The 26937-nt window shown below is 45.8% G+C and overlaps 1 protein-coding gene across 1 annotated transcript in view; it reads left to right on the top strand.

Moving 5' to 3' along the window:
* The first annotated feature begins 7071 nt into the window (after positions 1–7071).
* The window catches only part of LOC119648011 (receptor-type guanylate cyclase Gyc76C-like), a 405069-nt gene continuing 385203 nt past the window's right edge, over positions 7072–26937 (top strand). Inside the window, exon 1 of the mRNA XM_038049411.1 lies at positions 7072–8502. The gene's annotated coding sequence lies outside the window, so the exon portion shown is untranslated. The remainder of the gene's footprint in view (positions 8503–26937) is intronic.

Below are 26937 nucleotides of genomic sequence, written 5' to 3'. Positions count from 1 at the left end.
TATATGGCTTTACTCTCATTAGCAAGAAGGGCAACGGAAAACACTCCCACGATCACTATCATGACCGGTTTGCAGACAATGTGGTAGGTAGCCACCACCCGCAAAGCTCCCCGACTCTGTACTTGTGCAGGGCGCTTTCAATATACCTTCATCCCAAGAGCATCTACGCCGTAGAGCAGGACAGACTGCGTTTTATTCCCTAGAAGACATCACCTGCTGGGACCCCGAAGGCTTGCCATTAGCCGAAATTTCAGCTGCCTTGTCCGTTGCTGTTTTGATCTGCTCGAAAAGGGTCATCTTTGAGTCAAGTGTCAGTCCAAGGTACTTGATCTTTGGTTTTGATTCCATTATCGACTCGTTGATCCATATCTGGCATGCCGAGTCTTAGGAGACTGTTTTACATAGCGTCCGGTCCTAAGATGGATCCCTGTGCTACCCTCGACGTGACCTCCATCCTCTTCTGGCCCTCTGGCGTCTCATTGAGCAAATAGCGGTTCCTCAGATAATCCGTTAATATCCGCAAGAGATAGCTCGGCACGTGTAAAGTGTTGTCTAGTGCGCCCAGAACGTCTTTCCATCTTACACAATTAAAGGCATTTCTGGCATCAAGCGTTGCGAGAAGCACCATCCGTCAGGCTAAGCAACTGTATTCCTTCGCTCGATGAAAAGCATCCAAGATATCCGCTGTAGGCCTGCGTTAGTAATGAACTCGAGACACCTCGGTTGTATGCCAAGGTCCACCAATTCGATATCCCTAAAAGCTGTCTGGCTTCCTGACCTACGACATCGCTCCCTCTCAGGCAGGATCTGCTTCCACTTCTTTTTTCACCATAGATATTGCCCTTATAGGCTTTCCATCCACCGCAACCTATTGAGCCGGATTTTATCCACAGCCAGATGGTCGTGGTATGGCTCATAGATTTCGTCATTATGTAGGTTACGGAATCGTTCACCCAGTGATTCCTATGCAAATTTTCCTTGGAGACAATTTCCTTCGCAGACCAGACGCCGGAACTTTGGTGTGGATCCGGTGTTTACAACTAGGAGTCCCGTTCTCGCTGCCATTTCAGGAAACCTTGTTTCCTCTAGAGACTGGGTGAAGCATATCCCTTTCAAGTACCCTGGCATTGAAGTCTCTCTCCCTAAATAGTATTCGTTCTTCCATGTCTAAGACCTGCATCCAAAGTCCGGCATCATTTCATTCGATGTTAGACAAACGCAGAAAACGCTACCCCTAAACAATGAATCCAGACAAAGCCAGGCAAGTAACCAAAAGCGGTTCCGGTCTCAAACCCAGATGGCAGCGGTGCCTCATAAGTCGGGGTTCCATGAAGCTGCGACCCTATTCCGATACTGTTAACTGAGGATGATTAGATGTGCTTTTATCTCCATCGCGAACTGCGCGAATGCCGGTCATTTTAGCCGTCCTTCAGAGTTTCCCCCTGAAGACTCGATACCGCCCCGACCCACAGTGTGCGCAACGTTTTCAACAGACAGTAATTTTCTTTTTCGTTCGCTCTGTGACCTATCTGGCTGCATTTACAGCATGTTGTAAACGTGTGACCATAGTGTAAGTAGGCTATCCGCACTGGTACTATGCATAGTACTCATCAAATTTGGACTATTCCGCTGTTAAGAAGTTTCCTGGCATATTGCTTTGCAACTTCAACCACAGCGAGTTGCTGACCTTGAGAATTTGCAGAGGTGATATCAATTCGAGCGTTGATTACCTTCTATTTTTGACAGCGAAAATAAGGTGTTTTATCACAACATATTTGGGTAGCAGCCTATCAAAGGATGCCAATGAAACGGACGATGTCAACCGACGGATAAAGGTAGCAAATAAGACTTTCTCCTCTTCCCATAATGAAATCGAAGCATGTGCACAGAAACACGAAGTTCCGCGTATAAGAAAGCATCACTACGACTAGCGCTATGCTATGGGTGCAAAACCTGGACCCTAACTCAAGATTCCAAGGGTCGTCAGCGACCTTTAACGGGTCGCTTTCGATACGGGGTGTGACGTCCCCGAGGTGCCCAAGTGAGTAGATCTGACCCCCTAACTGGCGGTATACTTGCGTCCTACGTAGTAGCATCGAGAAAGCTTCACTGGGGCCGTCGACAGCTCTCTGTCGACGTCGATGGGGTGATGTGAGCCTAGCTCTAGCAAGATGGTAGTTGCGACGTGTATCAGGAGCCAGCCTCTTCGAGACCCTGGCCGGGTAGTGTGCATTGAACCGGTGTTAGTAGATCGTGAATTCCAGGATCAGCTAAGCGTAGGCCAGGTCTCAGGGAGCTGGGGTAGGGGCTGTGTCTCCGAGGGTACACTCGTTCCTGACTATTGCGGCCCGCTCCCTTACACACGATGCGCTGGTGAGTTTTCCATGAAGAATGCAAATAAATTAATAAAAAAAAATCGATGAAACAAAATGAAAAGAGGAAGAGCTAAGTGTGCTTGGGCGCAGCACAAAAATGCGTTCACAGTAGCGATCAGCGAAAAAGGCAGCGGGGGATGGCATACCCGGTGTGACACCATGACGCCCAAATAAAGAGGAAGCCTTATTAAGTGGCGCGACTGACCGTGCGGAGATGGCAACTCCAATAGCTTGTAGTGCCCCTCTCCCGAAAAAGTCCAGTCAGAATCGCTAACTATGAGCAGATGGATTCGGACATAAACCGAGTGAAAGTAAAGAGGAATGTCAACATAGGTGTCAAAAACAGGTGATGGGACTGGAGAAACTATTGGATCGCATCTCCTTCTATAAGCGAACGTGGAGAGCAGCGCAAAACGATTGGAGAGCAGAAACACCAGCACTCCCCGCTGAGACCGCTGCTTGCGTCAAACAGACCGCAGATAGCTCACTACAAAGCGAACTGGGGAAAACGCCGAACGAGGTGGGCGTGCCCGAAAGAGACTTTATCGAAGTAGTTTTCAGGGCCTGAAAAAAGAAGGCGAAGAAGGAAAAAAACAACTGACTACGCCCAGAGACCTCTCTGTCCAAAGACAAGGAGGCCTCAAATCAAAAGCCGGGAGCAGAAAAGACGAGGAAACGAAGAAGGACTAACCGCAGCTCTGCTCATTAAGCCGACGGAAGACAAGACATTTGCGGAAATCCTTAGTGAAATCCGCTACAGAATGAAACCCAAAGACAACGGAGTGGAGGTGTCTTCCATACGGAAAACGAAAAGTGGCGGAACCCTCGTCGAACTGGGTCCGATGACGACTAGGAGGAGTACGTTCTGCGAAGCGGTCAAGGGGTCATTGAGAGAGAAGGCTTTTGTTTTGAGCCCAGAGCCTATGAACTCTCTAGAAATCCGGGAACTGGGTCCGATGACGACTAGGAGGAGTACGTTCTGCGAAGCGGTCAAGGGGTCATTGAGAGAGAAGGCTTTTGTTTTGAGCCCAGAGCCTATGTACTCTCTAGAAATCCGGGATCTTGACAGGCTCACAGAAAACGTCGAAGTGGAAGAAGCGATAAATCATGAATGTCCCGGATAGGTATTTACCGGATAGGTAAATGCTCGAGGCCAAAAACCCGGGTATTATCCGAGGAAACTCATTAGCAGCGGGAAAATCAAAATTGGATGGGTAGTATGCAGGGTGCCAAAGCGGATAGCCCTCATCAAGTGCAGCAGCTTGCAAGGGACCGGACAGGAGGACAGTATGCCGGAGATGCAATCGAGTAGGCCATCAAGCGAAGACTTCCAATGAAAGCGAAAATTGCATTCTCTGCAGGGATCGTGGCACGTCTGATGCGGGCGTCGCTCACACTGCCGGCTAGGAACGGTGTCCAATCTTCAGGGCGGATTCGGCAAAGACTAGGGTGCGAATGGCATGATCCGAATTTTACAAACTAACATGCTCACCAGCTGCTAGCACAGTTCGCTGCGAAAGTAAATGTCGATCTAATGCTAATTAGCGAGCCGAAACAAGGATTCGACCTTATGGGCATTTCGACTTATCGAGTATCGATGCGATCTGGGTTCGGGACGGCGTTCGACTTCGTGTTCTTGCCGAAGACCTAGGGAACAGGTTTGTCTAGATCCGGTGTTTAGGGATGACGCTTTTTAGCGTTTACCTGACGCCGAACGAAACGATACCTGACTTTCGATGCCGGCTTGATGCTCTGCAGAACGCCGTTTCGAACACGGAGGGACGAATCTCGGTAGGCGGTGATTTTAATGTCAAGACCTTTGAATGGGGTATGCCTCAGTCAGAATCTAGAGTGACACCCCATTCCCGTTCGAAATGATTGACGCTACTTGCCAGCGAGCACCAACGCGACGCTCCCTATGCCTGTGGAATGTTGCGAGGGTGAACATCGGGAAGTTCATCGAAGCTTTTGGAGCAGACAGCTGGAGGACGCTCCGGGGGGAGGGAGCGTCGCAGTTGACACCGTCGTAAATTCAGTGATGAACCTGATAATGACGGCGTGCTTCCATTGCCCCGGAGGGGCCCCAGCTGCGACAAGCCTTCTATATACTGGTGGACGGCAGGAATTTTGCCGATCTACGGAGGGAGTGTCATATGCTCCGCCGTTTGGCACAACGTTTCCACGCAAACGAGGAGGCTTGTGCCAGAAAGGCACAGTATAGATCAGCAAAAAGGAAACTCCGTAGCGCTATAAATAAAAGCAAAGCTCGCGGTTGGCAAAACCTTGTATTCGAGGTAAATGAGGACCCGTGAGAAGAAACAAGAAGGCGCCAGGTCCTGATGGCATGCCGGTGGAAGTTTACAAACTGGTGTTCCGCCAACGGTTAGACTTGCTACTTGAGGCGTTCAATGCTTGCTTGAAGGGAGGCATTTTTCCTTGTCGCTGGAAAGTGGCCAGACTCGCGCTGATCAGCCAAGGGTAAAGGAGACCCGGAGCTCCCGTCTGCATACCGACCGCTGTGTATGCTTGACACGGTCGGGAAAGTGCTTGAAAAGCTCATCAGGAGTAGACTCGCTGAAGCGATCTGCGCTGCCGGGGGCTTATCCCCAAGGCAGTTCAGATTCAGAACAGGGAGATCCACATTAGATGCTGTTATGGAGGTGGTGGATGCGATTCATCGAGCCGAGGCACACAGCTGCCGATCTCGACGGATAGTGCTCCTCATAACGCTTGATGTCAAAAATATCTTCAATTCCGTTAGATAGACAGATATGATAGGCACATTAGAAAACTCATACCACGTGCCAAGCTATCCCATGCGGATATTAAGGGATTATCTGAAAGACCGCTCCCTGCTCTATGAGACGCTAGAGGGCCAGAGGAGGATGGAAATCACGTCGGGAGTATCACAGAGATCCAACCTAGGGCCGGACCTCTGGAACGCTTCCTACGGTAGTCTGCTGAGACTTGATATGCATGAAGAGTCGCGCTTGGTCGGTTATGCAGACGACGTTGTAGCAATTGTTGCCGGACGCACTGTTCAACAGGCGTAAAGCAGACTTGGCACATTGATGCGACGGCTGAGCGAATAGATGACTGCTCACGGTTTCGGCCTTGCGCTGGAAAAAACCGAAGTAGTCATCTTGCCCAGAAGGAGAATCCTGACCCTGCGTCCCATATCGATCGGCGAATTGACTTCGAGCAAATCAAAGCAGCAGCGGATAGGGCTGCAGCTGGAGTCGCGGCCTTGAGTCGGCTAATGGCGAGCAAGAGCAACACGGTCGGTTCTGCTCTATGGCGCAGAGGTATGGGCTGATGCCCTTGACAAGGAGGTGCATCGTAAGCACCTTGCTCAAGGGCAGAGACGGGGAGCTTTGCGAGTAGCGTCTACTTATCGCACTATCTCAGAATCGGCCGAGATGGTGTTCGCGGGGGTGATCCCCGTTGCCTCCTTGCCAAGGAGGGGCGAGAACTTAAGAAAGATGGTTGCTCACGAAGAACGTCAACGCACCCTTACCGAGTGCCAACCCTCTTGGCGCAGCTCTTCGACAAATTAGACCCGTGGTTGAAGAGAACGCAGGGTGAGATTGATTACTTCCTTACCCAACTTCTTAGCGGGCATGGAGGTTTTCAGTTTTCAGTCTTACCTGTACAGGATTAGCAAGGCGCAATCTCCTGATTGTATGTTCCGCAATGGAGTGACAGACGAAGCTGAACACACCTTTTTCTCTTGCAAGCGGTGGGACGGCTTCGTCAGCAGCCTTATACAGACACAAGGGAGCTCTCTCCAGACAACATTGTCAGAGAGATGCCGAAGAGTGCTGGCAGTCGGAATCGTGTTGCGCATTATGATTGAACTCGACCGGCGGAGCGATCGGATGGCAAGGGGCTCCCTGAACTAACAACTCCCTTTCCCTCTCCCCTCCCGGATTCCCTAACTTGAAGGCTCCCAAAGCCGGGCGAGCGTGAGGGCTAGCCCGAAGCAATGTGTCAAACGGTTCCAGGCTAGTTCTCTGATGATAGAGAGGTGTTCAGTTGGTAGTCCGACAGTGTACGGTTGCGGGAGTCCAACATTCTGTGCGTAAATGCATTCACCTACCCTACTTCAAAAAAAAAAAACGCAAGCCTCCAAAAATTTGCTACACTTATTCGAAAGAAAAGTTCTTCGGCGAATTTTCGGACCAGTTCGCGACCGTAATGGATGACGCATCCGATACAATCATGAGTTATATGAACTGCACGATGAGCTAAAGCTTTCGGAATTCATTAAACTACAACGCCTTCAGTTGGCAGGGCATATCCAACGAATTGGTGACGATCGGATGCCTAAAAAGGTTATGAACGAAAAACGTTTGATCAAACAGCCGAGAGTAGGCCAGTCTCCTCTGCTCACAAACGAAAGGAAATTCATGCTTGCTCGCTTGTCTTGGTTTATATTGAATCAAAAATTCATTATTTTTCCACAAAATTCTGTAGTAATAATATCTACAATTACACGCCGTGTTCCATTCAATACTATCTGCACCCAAAAAATTGACAGATATTTCATGAAATTTTCTTTTCAATGCCCAGAGCTCATCACTGGCGCATGTTCCCTAACTTGTTTACTCAAATCTTTGTCTCTGGCTATTGTGGTTTTTGTCTCCGCTTCCCTTCCTTTCGAATCCAATCAGCTGTTTATGTTTTCACTTTTCATTAGCAGTCTCTCATGCGATTCTGCTACTGTCAGCCATATCCAATTAGAAATTCTGTTTTCACTCGCATGCCACCAACTTTCACGTCTCCCATTGAGTACGGACAACTTCACTCGCATGCGAGAAGCAACAGGCGACGTATCGGCTCTGAATTTCTCTCCACGCGACAAATTTCACTTCGGGTTGATAGGTTGTTGCGGGGAGAGTGCGGGGCCGGCGGGCGTGTTTCATTCAACAGCGCCGAGCCGACGAGTTGCGAATTCAACAGTTTGTCGTGCCTGTCCCGGCCGCCCGCCGATGTCACATGCAACACGGCCGAGAGCAGCGCGCCGAGTTGAATGCCACCCCGTGCACAGTCGTTCACAGTCTCTGTTCAGCAGTTGTCCGTGGTGGAATGTGATTTATTCGCTTCCAGCGTTCGACTTCGTGCGGTTGAGTTTTCCTCCGAGAGTTTCTGCGAGTTTTCTTGGCCGAGCAGGAAAATGGCAAAGTGCGCTCCTTCCCTTGATCGCGTTGATAACCTCTGCGAGGGGCGGCAGTGAGTGTCGGGAGCGCCGTCTTCCCGTTGCGGGCATTGTGCAACCAACGATTTTCATGGATTTCCTGTCGCGTTGATAGCGATCGTGCGACCGCGTCGCGATCCCTGTGGATTTTCGGCCTTTGTGCAGCGGCGACCGCGGCGAGTGCGCCCAGAGTTTAATGGCCTGCGGGCGACCCAAGTTCCAATAAGAGTGTCGGGTGGCGCGCGAGCAACCTGTTAGCGGCCGTGGTGGATGTTCCGTGCGCGCAGCGAGCAGCGCCCGCTAAGGAGGTCTGACCGGGCCTGGTGTCGTTCGGGCGAGGATCTGCCCGGACCCGTGTATCCGCACGACCCCGAGTGCATCGAGTGACGGACCGTGCGTGCCGCCGCCTCTCTTCGGGCCCGCGCCGCGCAAGCGAGGGAAATTTGGAAATTCTCTTTTTATCAGTGGCCGGCGAGCGAGCGAGAGTGGAGTGATCGCGGCTGGCGCTCGGACAGTTCTTATCGCCGTTTCCCGCGGCAAAGTGTATTCTGGCTCCGGCCCGCGGCTGAATTCGCGTCGTCGTGAACGTTCCGAGTCGATTGCGGCAGTGATCAGGGGACTCGCACGCAAGTGTCGCGAGGAGTTGTGGAGTTGCGTGTGTTGAGTTGTGGCGGCGGAGGTGGATGTGTAGCGCGCGATCGCGTGGTGAACAAGGCAACAGAGTGTTAGCAGCGAGCGGTGCAACTGTCGCACTCGCACCCGCCCGATCGCATCACACAACCGTGTTGCAATCAACTCTCGGTGCACGGAAGTGTCGCGTTGATCTGTGGACGGGCGATCGTGGCCGCTTGCAGAACAGTAGAGGGAAATTTTTTTCCTTTCGCTCGACGTGTTTTGACGTTTCTCCGTGGAATGTGAGAAAGAAGAAAGGTAAGTGGAGGCGGGATCTTGACTGCGCACTTTTTACAGTAATCAAATTGGACGGATTTAATGGATGCTGGCTAATTATATTGTTGGGCACTTAGCTGGCGTGATTTTGGCGATTGTTTTGGGGCTCGCGACTTTTTGTTGTAGATTTATGCGCCGTACTTTGAATTTCTCGCAAATTCTAATTATACGGGAACGTTCTTTGCGCATAAATTACAACTAATCCTTCAAAAAACCGTTAAAATATCAAGCAACGGACTGCTTAGTTACCGTACTGTTTATGTTACTTTTCCAGCAAAACTTCCGGTTCTAATTCCGTTGTCGATTTTTGGAATGCTTTGTGCATTTTTTTGAAAAATTGGAGATGATTCGCTAAAGTCCAAATTCTGCGCATCCCAATAAGTATTTCAGTTAAACACATCCCCTTTTACGGAGGTAAACCGTAACGTTCCATGCAGGATGTCTATTGCTACATACGCGAATGAGAAACTTCCGAATATAACCTCCGATCGCTACCTTAGCTTAAAGTAATTGAACCGTCAAATAATGGTCTCATCTAAAATTTACATCTTCTACTAAACGCGCTCTTCTTCGAAAATTAATGAAAGGATTGGGCGAGAAAATTTTACAGTAAATTGGGATCCTTTCCAGACTTTACATTTGAGAGATTACGTTGTTCAATGGGTCTTTCTAGTTTTTGGTTGCGCGCAAAAGTCAACTGGAGAGATCCATCCTATTTGCGTTGATTTCTTCCCCAACTTCGGCCTGCACGCTTTTCTTTGAGGGTTCCAAAGGGATGAAAGTCGGACCTGTTGGCAGGATTATTATTATTATTCTGTTAAGGGAAAGTCGCACCACGTCCTTAAAGAAGTATTGTGCCCCTTTTACTGGTTATAGTGTACCTATTGATCATAATATCTCAAGCAAGCCTATAACCGTCAGCAACTTTAGTATATTCCCCACTTCCAGATGTTTCAGCTTTGCATCTGGTATTAAGTGTTCTCCCAGATGCCTCGACCTACTTTGCACAAGTGCTGGACACTGTCCCAATACGTGTATAGTGGTTTCGTCACACTCCGCACCAAAACCTGCAGGCAATCCCTAGCTTCCCTAGGCGATAGTTTATCCGACAGTGGCCAGTGAGAATTCCCACTATGATTCGGAAGTTCTTTTTGGTGAGGTTTAAGCAATCCTTTATGCGCATGGGTTCGTATCCCCCAATAAGCACCCTGGACTGCTCCATCCCTGGTAGACCCGCCCAGTATAGTTCCCTCAACCGTTTCTCTTCATTTCTTAGAGTCATATCCATGAAATCGTTTCCGATTCCACAGACGGCTTCTGGCACGTGTAAAGGCGTCTCTGCTGCCTTCCTGGCTGGCTAGTTAGTCCGTTGCCTCGTTGGAACCCAAAGTATCCAGACCTTGTTGGACGTGCCGAGTGTATTCAGTCTCTCAAGGCATTTGCGTATCAGTTTAGAGTTCACCTGGTTGGACCTAAGTACCTTGATCGCTGCTTGGCTGTCGGTGAGAATAGTAATGTTCTGCCCCCTGTAGTTCCTTTGGAGATTAAAGGAGGCACATCTGTCTATGGCGTATATTTTCGCCTGGAATATGCTAGTGTACCTGCCCATTGGCTCAAAGTACATTACTGCTGTGAGGGATCCGTCAGTGTACCGAGTAATCAGTTGCTGGTTTAAGCCGTATGTCGCAGCCAAGCTCTCTCAGTTGGCCTTGTTACTCCAACGTATTTCAAACTTCTTATCGAAGTGAAACCTCGCTGTCATGTTATCCCTTGGTATCAGTAATTCGGGATACAGCCTTGAAAGAATATCGATCTTCCGTTGGTTCAGGCAGCTCCCCGCCTCACTGATACTCCCGGCCATGAATATTGCCCTCCTTGCTTGCATCTGTATGTGCAGATGGAGAGGGGTTAATCTCAGAAGGACCTCCAGGGATGCCGTTGTGCATGTCCTCATTGCCCCACTGATAGACATGCAAGCCAGTCTTTGGAGCTTATGTAATTCCCTTGTATGCTGAGTTCGGTTCCTTATGCCCAGCTTACCGCTCCATAGGTAACCATTGGCCTTACCATTGCAGTGTATATCCAAAGTAGTATCTTCCGGCTGCAACCCCATTTTTTTCCTGCTATGGATCTACAAGTCATCAGAACCCTCGTGACATTCCGACATGTATCTTCCAGAGTAATTTTTGGTCTAGCGTAATTCCCAAATATTTGACCTCTGTTTTTCGTTTCACCTCCATATCATGTAATCTTACGGCTCTCAGGTGATCAAGCTTACGCCTCCTAGTGAATGGTACTACGGTGATTTTGGCTATGTTGATCCGCAGTCCCACCTTCCTGCTCCAGGCACTAGTAACCCTGAATCCAGTTTGGATTCTATCACATAGGGTATCTTCATATTTGCCCCTACAGATTAAAACAATGTCGTCCGCGTAACCGTGGACTTCTATTCCACTATTTGTTAGCACGTCCAGGAGTTCGTCTACTACCATACTCAACATCAGCGGCAATAGACCCCGCCCTGTGGACAGCCTTGAGTATTGTTCTATTGTTATGTACCTGTCCGTACTTCTAGCATTTTGCCCATCCAGAATGCCAGGGTGTTTCCCACTCCCTTGCGGCCCAGGGCATCTTGTATCTCTGTGTGCTATGTGTTGTCGAATGCTCCTTCGATATCTAAAAACACACACTGTGCTATTTCTTTTGTTTCTATGACATCCCGTAGTACCTCTGTCAGCTGATACAGAGCAGTTTTAGTTGACCGTCCTGCCCGGTAAGCGTGTTGACAGTGATGTAGGGGATTACGCTTTAGAACGTGGGTTCTAATATAGTTGTCTATGATATTCTCCACCGTTTTGAGTACGAACGATGTTAGGCAAATTGGTCTGAAAGATTAGGTGAAAAGGATCCTTTTTACCTGCTTTCGAAATAAAGACCACTTTTGCCCGTCTCCATGCCCTTGGTATGTATCTCAGTGCTATGCTACCCCTTACCACCCTCAGAAGAGATTCTAAGATAGTTCCTAGGCCTCTCTGGATTAGTGCTGGAAAAATGCTATCTACTCCGGGAGATGTCAGTAGTTTAAAAGTTCCCACTGCCCACCTTAGCCCAGCTTCTTAGCATATCTCTTTTGCTAGTTTCCAGTTCTCCTTTCTTCTCCTTTTATTCGTTGTTGGGGTTTCAGGCAGAATGTTGTCGCCTGCCACCGTGGAATAGGTCGTTACAGTCCTTGATATGTCGATCACAAACACTAACAATTTCACAACGCAGCTTTTTATCGGCTGATAGCATTGTCCCGAGATGCTATATCATTCAGTTCTGGGCGGGTTACTGCCACTGACAGTGATAATGCCAATTTCAAAAAATTCTGTTTTATTCAGATTCAATCAAAGACCGCGTAATATGAAGCGATCATTCCATTTTTGAACAAGTAGCTGCAGATCAGCTTTGCCATGTGACGTTAGGAAAACGTCATAGACGTCGGATGTGCCGTGTGACAATATCCATAACAAGAACAAAGAGTCGCGCCCCCTCGTCTTGGTTTCTTGGTCTTTTTGCAAACTCGTGTTGATCACATAATCTTACACAATCTGATCCTAAGCATTTAGTCCAATTCTCACCGCTTACTTTTTTATGATGCTCCAAAACGATACCCTTTGCCGTTGCTTGTAACAAAACCTCCAGATTAATTGTTTCCTTTACTTTTACTAGTTTCCCACAGTCTTGCCATTTATCAATCCCTTCTGTTTCCTTCCACTTCCCGCGACGCTTCTTATAATTCCGTGTTACATTCTTTCCTCTACTCGAATTATAACAACCGCTTCTAAAATCACTGATAAGTGTTATGTTCATCGATTTGATTATTCAGTGAAACATTGCTTTCAACTCACTAAGCGAGTTGTACACTGTTGTTAGATACCTTGCTGTCCAGCATATGTCTGTTGCTACCTCTATCCTTAAAGGTCTCAGTTCTTATCAATCGCTTCTCGTCCTTTCACACTTTCCGTCTGCCGACGTATCACTTCTCGAATAGTCATCTCCTCCGGCTTTGCACTGTCCTGCCAGGTATGCTCACTCTGCTTACAAATTGCTTCCTTCTGTTTCGTACCTTCTCACATGGCCTCCTTTCGCCATTTAACACCTTCGTTTATGACTTCTCCATGGTCTACTGCTTCTCGGCAGTTTCGCTCTTCCTCTTTAGTCACCTCCTGACAGATCACTTCTTGTGATTTTCGAATATCCTGATTGGACTGCAAATTGTCAACTTCCTCCTGCCCTTTTTCAACTTCTTGCACCATCTCTTCCATCGGCTTTGGAATCTCATTGGCGTTCTCATGCTGTGTCACTTCCTTGGGTGTGTTCTCGCGTCGCGATACATCGGCTTTTCATTCTGCTGCTCGACAGCTACCTCTTGTCTTTCCATACCTTTCCTTATCTCTGAACCTTCTGTTTGCTGCTCTGCTACTTCTAAAATACCCTTCTACTGTTCTACTTTCACGTCTAACTTTCTCGTAAATTTCCTTATTTTTTCCTTTAATTCATTTGAACTTTTTTGCCACCGTTCAGCATGTGTCTGGAGGGTTCCCATGATTTTCTTTATGCCTTCGGTCTGGTCTTTCACTAATTCCGTAATTTTTGCTAGCCTTTCGTTGTGTTGCTTTCTAGATTCTTCTTGTTGCTTTTTAGATTCATCTTGTTGCTTTCTATATATAGTTTTCATTAGAGCTGCTATGTCGTTGTTGTTTATCGCGGTCGTTCCAGCTGGTTCCTCGCGACTCTCAACAAATGGTGTAGGCTCACACTGGAATTCACGCTCGTCGACATTAATACCCTCGTGACCCCATATTATATTATTACTATAATTTTTAGTAATTGACTGCAAACCACCCTTAATTTCAATCTAGAACCACAGCAGCAATGTAGCTATGATATAGAGCATGATCCTACCAAGTTTGGTGAAAATCGCTCTATTAGTAACAAAGTTATTGGTCAAATTTGTCGCTTCTTTGCAAATTCAAGACTTTGAATGGGTTAAATAGCTTAAAATTACCATTTTTGCCCAAATTTTTGGCATTCAGTGTGTCAGTATCATACTAAAGTGAGTAGTTTGACAAACTAAATCTATAAGCGTCACGAGCTGAGTACAAATGGGACAAATGTCCAATTAGTTATGCTTATATAAGCAATACATCAGCAGTCATCAGCAGGTACGTTACATATCTTTGCATCGAGAAGTTGCCAGAAGTAAATTTTCTCGGCAGCAGATGCACCTGTCTGTTTTGCGTATGCGGTGAAGAAGTGAACAGTGCGATCAGCTGATATAACGGTAAACTTCATCAGACGGTCATCAAATCGTTCGACTTCTTTAGTGGCACGGAAACCCTCAGAGATGGCAATGCCAACACCGTATCCAGTGTTTGGGCTACCAAAATAAAACAGTTTATAGCCATTTTCACTACGTTCGCGTTCTATGTCGGAGCTTTTGGCACCACACCATCGAATTCCTTGTAGAACGCCTTTTCGGAAAAACTCCTGCGAGTTCCTCCGTCTTTCCAGTGAGGGTACGAATAATTAGAATGCAGACACGTATTTGTTCTGATCGAACTAATTAACTTACGTCTTGATGCTGTCTATGCGTGCCCTGGTCCTTGGCTATTTCTCGAAAGGACCGGGACTCGTCCTGCCGCGTCGACAGTGGTGAACGCCTCAGCATTGTTCCGAGACCTTTGACTCAACGCGATCATTTTTAGTTTTTAACATTATTTGATGAGTTTTCTTGGTCGGCGCAGAGGTCCGCAGGATTTAGCATAATGATCTTCACTTAATCATTGGAACACAAATGTGTACTTTTTGGTTGCCATTTTAGTCTTAGCTTCCAAGCATGTCTCTGAGGACAAGGGCGGAATTCCCCTCGTCCCGAAGTAGAACTTTCAATGGAAAAAATTCATAATGGAAGAGGGCCTACATAATTTTCTTCCCAGACTCGTATAATTTTTCACCCTGGGCGCCGATTTCCCGCATAATTTTCAACCCGGCAAAGCAAAAAACAACAACAGTCCGGATGGCTCAGTGGTTAGAGCGCTGGGCTGTCGTAGTGGAAGGTCGTGGTTCAAATCTCACTGGGACCAGAGAGGAATTTGTATCGCGAATGTATGCTGGATACCAGTCAACCCAGTTGTGAATGAGTACCTTAGTCAAATTAGGATAGTAATCACGGGCGAGCGCTATGCAGACCACATTGCCTCCTAAATTGTATTGTAGGGTACCGTTTTGGTCAAACCACATTGCCTCCTACATTGTATTGTAGAGTACCGTTTTAATCTTGAATGAAGTGCTCTAACACGCTTCAGGACCCTGATCTCATTGGATTGTCGTGCCAACGATTATTATTATTATTGGGGAGGGAGTCCCAGAAAAATTCAAATATATCGTTACATACTACAGTAAAATCCCGACGATTTGGTACGAAATATCGGGATTACCTATTATCTGGATTGCAAAATAAAAAAAAATAACTCTGGAGACCGCCAAATTTCTACGAATTAGGCGGAAGTACGGAATGAGATTTATTTACGGGGCCACTTCATGATTTTTCCAGGTCTCTCGACTAAGTAGTTTCCAAAAAGGAGTCGTTTGAGGTTTTACATTTCATCTCCTCACTCTCCTACTTTTTAATCGATGCCAAATCTGAGACCCCCTCAAACGTCACATAAAAGTATGCCGTTCAATGTATGTGGGAGATTTCGTAATCTGCATCAAATTTTATCGCAGTATCTTTCTGGATGACATCTGCATCTCCTCTTCATCGCTGCCATCTCACCGCTCTTTCCATTCCGTGCTCACTTATTTTGATTCTGCCGTGTCATCACCATTGTACTTACACTTAGTGACAGGATGCGATTCGATTTCAAAACGACTGACCATCTGTTCGAATCTATTCTGTTTCCGACAATAGGGCAGGATGGCTGGTTTGCGGTATCTCAAGCCCACTGTTATTATTATTATTATTGGTTGGACACTTCCTTGACTAATATACAGTTAAGTCCTTGAGGGTTTTACGTGAGCACCTGTCTGGAAGACTTAATCCCACGGCCTTCTTAGGACACGAATTGATTTTGTGACCAAATCAGTATACCCCTGGTAAGGTTTCGTGACCAAATTGCGACTTCAGATGAGTCCCCGTGCAGACTTGGGTCTGATCGCATCACGGCCGACAAGCCAAAGTGAGTACAGCGTCTCCCGGTGCCACCACTATGGAGGTTCTTCTTGACCACTTGGTTTTAGTTTGGCCGACAGAGTTGCCGCCTCACCACCACCTCTGAGCACCTGACTAATGTACAGTCTCTTGGCGATTTCCCACCGAATTTTGCTCCTAATTCTCATATTTGCCCATTGTCCTTGTGGCGTGATCATGGTTGTTTCTGGTACGGTCCTCGCTCTTGAAAAAATTATATTTTTTACAGGTTATTGTTGTTGAATATCACTGTAATCACAGAACAGTTTTTGTGTATTAATACCAGAATATCATTTGAGAGGACATGTTTCATGCTTCTAACAGGAACTGAGAAAAGGAACCTTAACAAGTTGGGTCCAGGTGTGGTTTTGATATTCGGCAACTATACTCTAAGAGAACGAGGAGAGTTTGCGGCAACGAATTTAACACTATCCTCATTAAAATAAAATGGCAGAGTGAAATAAAGTGAAGTTACTCTACTATGCTAAATCCTATCTGACCTCTTTTTGGTGACAGGTGCTTTTATGGTCCGGCCAAGAAACCGCATTAAATTTTGTCATAAAAATTGTTCACGCCATTTGAGAAGCCTCGGAAAAAATACCTAGGCTTCCATCTCGACAGTCCTGTCGGGAAATCAGCAAAGTTTCATGATGCATGGACCACCTCAGGATGTAAGCAAACGAGTTCGAGCCACGCCAATCGCAAATCTGTACGCTAAATATTTATACCACAGATGGATAGGCAATGTATATTATATCACAAAAGTGATATAATCTTCTTTAATATCACAGTACCAACACCGAGCGTGCTTCAAACATCACCAAACACCACAACAGTAATTAACATCACATCACTACGCAGTAGAGAAGTGATAATGATATTACCCTAATAAGTTTTGTAATGTCCGTGCTCGTGTGAAATTACATTGCAAAACATCACCGACATTGTAGTATTTCGTTCCATATATCACAGAAATGAGTGAAGACATCATAGAATCTCCTGCAGCAGGGACGTTCGCCGCTATGCCAGCACGTAAGCTGTTAAATGATGTTTGGTGATGTTGTGATGTTTGGTTTGCACTTGGTGACAGTAATGTCATGGTACACCTTAAGGTAATATTACATACATCAGCTACCCATTTTAACACCAGTCACAGTGCTACACACCCCCGGACTAATCTTTAGTTCCTCAGCGATTTCCAACCGAACAATGCACCTAGCCTCTTCTAAAGCGAGAAGCATCGGTCGCAATCGCCTCATGGGAAGGGGAAAATCCCGGCTCCATAATCCGACGGTGGTTTTTTAGCAAAAATAAGACAGAAGAAAAAAATTTTAAGAGAAATTTCAACTTTCGATATGTCGGGATCTATGCAAGATATATATGGAATACTCATAAAGCTTATTTCGTGACTTTGAACGTCTAAAAACATAATTTATATTTGTTTTATTGATAATTTCGTGATAATTTTGTACATTTTATAGTAATTTGTTATTATTTGATAAAAGATATAATAAATCATTTTCTTTATGAATATAATTAAAATAAGGTACATTGCTCTGTCTTCAATTGACACTTTCCAAGATAAGCACGGATCTGAAAATAAGTTAGTTTTTTTTTTAAAAATAACTACCATGTTCTATTCGCTACTGTTTTAAACAACAAATTTTTTCCTTATCGGCATCGCCATTTCAACGGGTATTTTTTTTTCTTATCACCCGTTGCAAGAATAATTTTCTAAAATGTGCTTCGAAAATAATGAATTAGTCAGATAGGGAGGGGACATAATTGCTAGTTTGGATGGAAATGGCTTGGGGATTGTTAGATAATCAAAACTGTAGTTAAAATACGACTTGGTGGTGGCGTCAGGGATGTTTCCCTCTGTTATGAGTGACATCATGGAGGGGGAGTTGGGAAAAATGCACCTGTGGGTCGCAAATCCAACCAAAATGGAGCTGATGCTATTCACTACCAAAACAAAATTCCACCTCCCGCGGCTAAATGAACAAAAGTTAGTTATTTTCTTTGATGTAAAGGTGTAATCCTGCATCCTAAGTTAAATTGAAGACTGAACATAGAACTGAGGGTTGAGAATGCCAGCAAGAGTACCTTTGGAAGGAAATGGCGTCTCCGGCCAAAGATGGTTCTCTGGATGTACACAGCGATGGTTCGTCCCATCCTAATGAACAGTTATATTGTATGGTGGCAGACGCTGAGCAAGAATTACAATAGAACGAAGTTTGATAGGATCCTAAGGACCTTGTGTGCAGGTGCTACCAGAGCTCTGCGGTCCTGCCGGACAGATGCTCTCAATGTACTCCTAGACCTACACATTAAATACGCTGTAGCGTGCAGTGCTGTTAGACTACCTAAGTCCGGATGTTAGACACCGAAGCCTTACGGCCATAGTAAAGTCCTAGACGAAGTACCTCATGAACTGTAGGCATTCGCCACTGACTACGCCACACGCAAGCCGATTTTCTTGAAAAACTTTACAGGGGCCATATCGACGGTGACGTTGAATGTTTTACGTTTGCGAAGGCAACGCCGAACACTTTCGATGTCCGCCTCAAGAAATGAGCTCTTGAGTAGCCGCGCGCTGCGATCCACATCGAACTCAGGAGTGCGCCACTAAATGTACCACTTCTTGCACATTTCTCGCGAAATAAAAAAACTGAGTTCGTTGAGAGACGTGGCGACGCTTACCCGAGGTGCAACAACACCTTGCCTTTCAGTATACGACCCTCTTATGTCTTGGTCCCCTGTCTCCAGACTCAACAAGCTTTTTCCTCAGCAGCTTATATTAGTGGCATCAAACCCCACACCCATCGCAGCTGACAGCTACAGGCAAGCAGACATGAGTCTTGGCTGGCTAAACAATTTTACTGAGGGCTTCCCAACCAGGACGGACTGGAAGACCGGCGGCATGTTGCACAGTATTCTTCAACGACCAGTTGAAGGTGGTCGGTCTGTAGAGTCGGCGCGGAAGTTTTCTCGGATACGCACAACGTAATCGAATGGTATGGTTTGCTAGCATTCGCCAGTGTATTTCATGCAGAAGCACTGGCGATCCTGGAAGCCTGTCAATCGCTGGGGTTTGATCCGAGTCCCAAGCATAACATAGCCATTGTAGTCGGCAGCCAAGCAGCTGTAAAGGCTTTATATTCAGTGGTTATATCCTCCAGGCTGTTGGGGCAATGCAAGAACACGCTGAACAGTTTGGGTGGCACACTTAATATCATCGTCCTCTGAGTTCTCGTGTGGCATACTCAGTTCTAAGCATTGCTGTCGCTGTCGGAGTCGTTCTCGGAGGGCTTCTGTCTCAGCCACCATATTTATTGAAGCTATAAGTATTTGGACTCGCCCGAGAGGTTGCCAAATCCCGAACGAATCTTACGACTTCCTGCGGAGTATTTTGAGTTTTCGCTTGACTTCTCCCAGCTGATGATATCCACAAGCGGCCGTACGTCTCGAACAAGCGACAGCGGAATAAAAATGAAGAATGAGCAACCTGGAGTACATTTTTTGGAATGAATTCCAAGGAGATCCAAGAAATAAAAAAAAAACTCATTTCCGACAAAGAAGCACAGCTGGCGAAGGGCTTCGACATTCGTGATCAAGCCAACATACAACAGATCATGTTGTATTATTCTAAGTATTAACTAATTTAGCGGTAGTTCAGACATTGAGGTGCTCCGTTTGATATAATCTTCATCTTGTTTTTTGTAAATAATATCCTTTGAGTTCAGCTGAGCTGAATTTGTGTGTTGCTTTTGAATTCGTTTGCTTAATTTAACCTTATTGGTGGTTTTGTTCAGTATGAGGAGTCAATTGCGCTCATCGGTGACGTGCTGAGCGAGTGCTCCTACACTTGGTTGAAGGATCAGCTCATCAGGCGCCTGGCAGTGGGACAGCTAAACCGAATCACTTGCTGACTGCACCTCCAGCCAGCTACTTCGGGAAATGAAGCAGCTGGGTGGGGACACGGTTGAATCTGGGTTCCTGAAGTCCTTGCGGCTTCAACGACTGCCGGAGGGCAGACAGGCCATACTAGGGTGGGCCAATGGCGGTTCCCTAGAGGGGATGGCCGCGACTGCGAACAAAATCCACAAACTGCTCTTCCGACGTGGCGGAATTGAGGAGACAAATAATAATAATCGTTGGCACAACAATCCATATTGGATCAGGGCCTTGAAGTGTGTTAGAGCACTTCATTCAAGACCATAATGGTAGACTACAGAATACTGTAGGAGGCAATGTGGTCAGCATTGCGCTCGCCCGAGATTATTACCCTGATTTGACTCAGGTACTCACTCACAGCTGAGTCGACTGGTATCCGACGTCAAATCACGATACAAATCCCACTGCCGCCAGGGAAATTTTAAGCGCAACCTTCCGTACGACAGCCTTGTGCTCTAACCACTCAGCTATCCGGACGCAAATGGCCGCGCTTACGGTCAGTGGGGCCACATCGAAGGTGGCGGTGAATGCTTTTCGTTCGAGAGAGCGGTCGCGAACACTTTCGAAGTCCGCCTTAAAAAATGATCCCTTGGGTAGCTGCCCGTCGCAATCCACATCGAACTCAGGAGTGTGCCACTAAATGTACCAGTTCGTGCACGTATCTCGCAAATTAAAAAAAAACTGAGCGAACTCAGGGACGCGGCGACGTCCACCCGAGGTTCAACAATACGCTGCTATTCAGTATGAGACCCTCTTAGTATGCGCAATAATTTAATAGACACGGGCACAAGACAAGGTTTTTGTCCTCGCCATATTCAAAGCCAACGAGCTTTTTCTTCAGCAGCTGAAATAATCGGCATCAAACTCCACGCCCATCGCAACTAACGGCTACGGGCAAGTAGATATTAGTATTAGCTGGCATATTAGGTGCAGAATTGCTGTGTCACTATGGAACACAGGTAGATATGCAGCATATGTCCCTCATAGACCCTACAACCTGACTTAGGTCGCCAAGGGAAATTTCAACATGCTCACCCAGCACTATTTCTATCGTTTTTAAAGACGTTGCCGGCCCACGTATTCGTATACTTCTTCAAATATACCGCAACATCACTCTGAGCGAATGGCGACAGTGTGGAGACTATAGAGGCCTGAATGCTCTGACGATTCTGGACGGGTACCTCATTCCATTCATCCAAGGCGCATTATTTAGCAAAATGTCGTGTTTTCTTAACCTTGGATATCGTCATGGCTTACCATCAAATCCCTGTGGCTCCCGAAGATATTCCAGAGACAGCTATTTGCACATCTTTCAGACTCAGTTCACACGGACGACTTTCCCCTTGTGTAATGCAGTGGAAACCTTTCAGAGATACATCCACTCTGTACTTTGAAAATTGGACTTCATTTTCGTGTACTTGGGTGACATTCTGGTCGCATCTTCCATCAAGTCCGAGCGTTTGGCACATCTCGAGTGCATTTTCTAACGTCTCCTTGACAACGGCCTAATTCTTAACGTTTGAAAAATTTAGATTTCTCTAGCAGCAGGTGCACTTTTTAGGCCATTTCATGACACCTGACGGCATATAACCCGATCCAGACAAGGTGAAAGCGATCGCAAGCTTTCCGCTGCCGAAAACGGTCAAAGATCTTAGAAGGTCCTTGGGTAAGTTAAACTTCTACTGTCGTTTCCAGTCCAAAGTTACTCACCACCAAGCTTTACTTAACGCCTTCCTGTTTGGTTCTAAGACCAAGGACTCGCAAGTGGTTGTGTGGTTTCCAAAAGCCGTCCAATCGTTTGAAACAGCCAAGCAATATCTGGTTGACGCTATAACTTTCGCATTCCCTCAACAAAATGCACCCCAAGCCGTATTCGTCGATGCCTCAGACATTGCAGTAAGGGCTGCTCTTCACCAGATGCCGAACCAAAGTTAACAATCGTTGGGTTGCTTTTCAGAATAGTTGAATCCCGGTCAAGGGAATTACAGCGCCTACGATCGTGAATTACTAGCCGCATATCTGAGTATCAAGCACCTCCGATATTTCCTTAAAGGCAAACCGCTCACCTTGTTCACGGACCATACGCCTACTTTTGCCTTACGACAAAAGCCCAACAAAACGTCCCTTCGCCTACTTCGTCTCTTAGCCTACATCAGCCGGACATTTAACATGTCTCCTATAATAACAACTTTTATTATTACTCTGTTAAGTGGGAGTCACACTGCGTCCATAAAGAACTATTCTATCCCTTTTAGCGGTTATAGTGTATCTATTAACTATAGTATCTCACGGAAGCTTATAATCTTTAGAAATTTTAGTATATTCCCTACTTCCAAATCTTTCAACTTTGCATCTGGTATTAAGTATTCTGTCAGGTGCCTCGATCTACTTTGAACAAATCAGTCAGTGTTTCAAGGCATTCCCAAATCAGTTTAGAATTCACCGCTTGGTTGTCAGTCAGAATAGAAATGTTCTGGTTCCTGTAGTTCCTTTGAAGATTATAGAAAGCATATCTGTATATTGTGCATATTGCCGCCTAGAATATGCTAGTGTGCTTACCCATTGGCTCCAAGTACATTTTCCTTGGACTGAGGACTCCGGCACCCGCTACCTCTACTATAAGGGATCCGTCAGTGTACCAAGTAATCAGTTGCTGGTTTAAGCCACATGTCACAGCTACGCTCTCCCTGTTTGCCTTGTTACTCCAACATGTTTCAAACTTCTTATTGAACAACTTAGTCGCTGATGCTTTGTCCCGAATGTCCAAGGTCAACATCCCAGTTGCAGTCGATTTGTTCGGTAATCACTGGCCCAGGAGGATGACACAGTTTTTCAAAGCCTGCAGTCTGTTTCGCTTGGTGCACGATTTTGCGCACCCTGGCATTCGGACGAATCAACTAGTCTCCAAACAAATATTTCTGGCCTTGCTTGAACAACACGTGAACTCTTGGACTAAAGAGTGCATCGCGTGCCAAAAGTGTAAAGTCACAGGTATATTGCGTCGACCGGATAATCACACTCTTTTTATTTACATTAGTGGGCAGAATGTTAAGGGCATCAAACAAAAGTGTCGTTTCTGTCGAGATGCATTACCAGCGCTTAATACGGCTTACAGGCTAGATACCCGTGCCGTGTTAGCAAAAAGGCCACTTCCCTCTCCTGGACTGTGGGTGCGGCCACGCAATGGAACCCAAAACCCCAGGATAGGCAGTGCTGTTGGATGTGCGCGAAACAGTGGAGGACGAGAGCATACTTCTCCTCAGTAATGAAGAAGCTGAAGCACATTGCCAGGCAGCGGCAACGATGGCGCGTAGGTTGACACCTAAGGCCCTGCATAGGGGGTTGTAGCCATATACAAGCCAAAAGAGAAGGGATCATGGATACGTTGAATATGGCGACCGCGGTGAGTACCCTATCACATCAACAACTGCCGACAACTTCAAACAAGCTAAGAGAATGATTCACGAAAATCACCGAGTCGCTATCAGAAAGGCTGATGTCATATGAGTATTATTTGGCCCATGAAAGCGTTTTTTTGAATGGTTTGAAGCCTGTGTCAGTTTCTTCCGAAGCGGATGAATTTTGCCCGATTGGGACATAAAAACGACAACAAGGTAGAACTTCTTAAAGGAGATAGAACACCATGGACGTATATGGGTTTGACTACAAGTAAAGGCTGGAGATGCTTCATCAAACTCCATTTGTTTTCAAATGAAGCGTCTACACCAAAAGAAAATTGTGAAAATTCATACATTGGAATTTTTTATCCAGTAAATGCCCTTGCATATGAAAGATTTATATTTTTGGCCGCATTATCGTACTCAAATGTCGACTCTCTTCTTATCGACGGTAATTACTCAATCTACTTTTCTGGTAGATTCAGTTTCGTGCCAGCTTGAGAAAATTGTTACCAAAGCAAAATTGTTTACAAGTACACCGGTTATGAGAGCATATCGCCCAAAAGAACTAGTTACTATTATAGTTGCCGGTTCTTTTCCACGGAATTGAATATGTAAGAAAGCCGGTTGGAAGCACATCATTAAAAGGGACGTATCTCTTGTAATGACGGAAAATTATTAATTTCTTGGAAAACAATTCTATTTTAAGAACTTTCGGCCAGAAATTTTAGTTACATCAAAGTTAATTACCTGATATAACAGCTATCGCTTACAAGAAGTAAGTTCTTAAGGTCATCTGGAGGTTGTTGTCATTCCATTTTATTACCAAGAGGTCATCATTCCGAAAACATTGGAATTTTATAGTTTTTCGGATAAGGTTTTTGAGCCCTCAAGGTGGAATGTTTCTGCTCCATTTTTCAAAAGTATTCCAATTCTTCCAGTGTTAATCTTTATTTAACTTTTTTCAATAATAATAATGCAGTAGTGGTCTATCTTAAGGCTGTTGGCGATTTTAGGCTCCTAAGAAAACTGGTAAAGATAAAGATTGACAGATTGTCTCAGAAATGAACTTCGAATTACAGTTTTTCATTACTAAACCTAAAAGACCTAGGTGGTAATGTCAGCAAAATCTGGAGGACCCACAAAGGGCATCTCATGTTTGAGCTGAAAAATGCAGCATGGAAAAAACTGACGGCTTTCGTAACCAAGTTATAACCTCACTTGGGGCGAATGTCGCGCTTCCTTCCCAAAAACATGAGATGTATATATACAGTGTAAGGATCTCGATGAGCTAACATCCACAGAAGAGATCTGGACTGCCTTGAAACAACAATTCAAGTTGGAGAAATTCGGGGAAAAATCTATCTGATCCTAAGGAAAGCTTATGGCAGAATTGAAACGGCCAAAATGCGACTGCCAGTGGAGGCAGCGTTGAAGTTGTTGGCCGTGGGAAAGGTTCCGATTCGATGGGTTGCTTGCCGACTTAGGGAGCAGATCTCTCTAAAGAGGTGCTTCAAATGCCTAATGTTTGGACACTACGTGAAGGCATGCACCACCGGCATCGATCGAAAGGGAGATCTAGTTCAATTGCAGATCTGACTTTTGTCAGTCCTGTGCTGGGACGTGATATGTCCTGACAAGTTAGCGAGGATTTCCACCAAGTAATCTGAACTAAGGACAGGAGACTCCGCCAGTCGAAATCCAAAAAAACACCAGGGTGGTCTGCAAAAGCAATGGATGAACAAACATTCATGGAGGTGTGGTTAGACCTACCTAGCAAAGCAGGCACTCTCAAGGATAGAACTCTCTATACCACACAAAGCATTTCTAAACCATATGACGCGTCGATGCCTAGGACATGCTAATTTACCACTAGAAGGCCCAATTATTGGTGAAATATTGAACTTACCAGCCTTTGATTGATTTGTCTTCGAGCCAGACGAACGGCCGTAAGGCTGGCAAACCTCCAGGGGAATCGTCCTCCTATAGCCTATATCCCTTCAAAATGGTTACTCTCTTGTCCGATTGCAATTCACGGAAGGTATTGCGTGGTGGTTACCCTGGAAGTAAGGAATTCATTCAATACGGCCATTTGAACTTTTAAGTCTCTGACGACGATTGGTGCCCGCTGCTATTGTCGATAGCTACTTGCAAGAGCAGACGATAGGGTATAATATGAATGATGAATCAATGGAGTTCATTGTCTCCGCGGGTGTCCCACAGGGCTTTGTACTGGGCCCAGTATTGTGGAACATCATGTACAATTTCTAAGAGATAAGATATTGTCTGCTATTTGTAGTCTAGCCTAAAATTGCAAAGCTTTGTACTGATGAGAGGGGTAAGTTGCCCCCGAAATATATATCTACATTGAAAACTAAAAATTGTAGTTTGGAGGAAGCTACTTGTCTATCAATCATCATCAACACATCATTGTTGTTTAGCCTTCCGGTTCCGGAAGAGGCCACGGTGGTGGGTTACGTCGACGACATAGCATGGTTGCGGTCGCAAAGTATCTCGAATATACTGAGTTGTAACCAAGCGAAGCAATCAGTGCTGTTAAGGTTTGGTTAGAGAGTGCTGGACTGACACTTGCGGAGGAAAAGACAGAAGACGTCCTCATCATTAAGCGCCGCAAGAGAAATTACGCCTGAATTAAAATTGGGAATCGTATTTTTACTTCCAAGTCGGCCTTCAAATACTTGGGAGTGATGATAGACGGAAGACTCAATTTTAAGCGGCACATAAAGCATACTTGCGAAAAAGCGTCGACCCACGAGTATGGCTCTAGCAAAGATGATGCCGAACGTGGGAGGGTCGCGACATACTTGCATGCTGTTCAGAGCCAGGGTGATGAGTTCTATATTGTTGTATGTAGTGCCAGTTTGAGGAAAAGCGCTGCATGTTTTAGGCATCGCACATAAACTGAGCGCGTTCTACAGAAGAACAGCCTTAAGGGTGTGTTCCACCTTCAGGACCATCTCTGATGATGCAGTGTTCGTCATCTCGGGAATGATGCCGATTGACATTCTGGCAACCGAGATGCTGAACATATATAACACCAGGTCCATTTCTCCTTTATCGCAGGTAAAAAAAGCCGAAAGGAAGAGATGGGACCAGTCAGAAAAGTGAAAAAGGACTTACAGATCCCTTCCATCGGGGAGTGGCCGGCCATGGAGGATACCGCCAATAAAAATTAATTGGGCACCTCACCTAATTGTCCAAATTGCGACGGGGTCCCAGAGGCCCCAGCGCACGTATTCTTCCAATGTCCTAGGGTCATGGATTAAAGGAGGAACCTAGAGGAAACTCTAGGTGAGGTGCTATCACCAGATAATTTCATGCAGAGAATAGTAGCTTGCCAGGAGGATTGGGATGCGATCAATCCTATTGGAGAGAGATTTCCACCCCCTTACTTATTTTACTTCAATATTGTCGCTGCCAAATGTTACCTTGCGGAATGCCTGAGAGTAGGATAAGTTCGATTCTATTTAGGGAGTCAATTTCTCATAATCTTACTAAATGCGAAGCTTTCTTGTCTGCTCCATTTTTCTCAGTTCATTGTGAATACAGCTTATGTCTTTATTCACTGGACTTCAATCTTCCCTTGACGTTAGAATTTCTGGGGTTAGTGTTCCACGCTGTAGTGCACCATCCAACTCAGAATGCAACGTTGATTTCACTCTGTCCACAGGATAAATCTGAAACGGATTAAAGGTCTAATTAACTGCTCGTACCAAAAAATGTTTATGTTGGATAAGTTTGAAGTGATGGTGCCGCCTAGATAGACGAAACTGTAACAAAATACTGTGAGCCTTTTCTATGTGTTGC

The sequence above is a fragment of the Hermetia illucens genome, chromosome 2 (genome assembly GCF_905115235.1).
Source record: "Hermetia illucens chromosome 2, iHerIll2.2.curated.20191125, whole genome shotgun sequence".
Classification (NCBI taxonomy): domain Eukaryota; kingdom Metazoa; phylum Arthropoda; class Insecta; order Diptera; family Stratiomyidae; genus Hermetia; species Hermetia illucens.
This window is presented reverse-complemented; position numbering and strand designations above follow the sequence as displayed.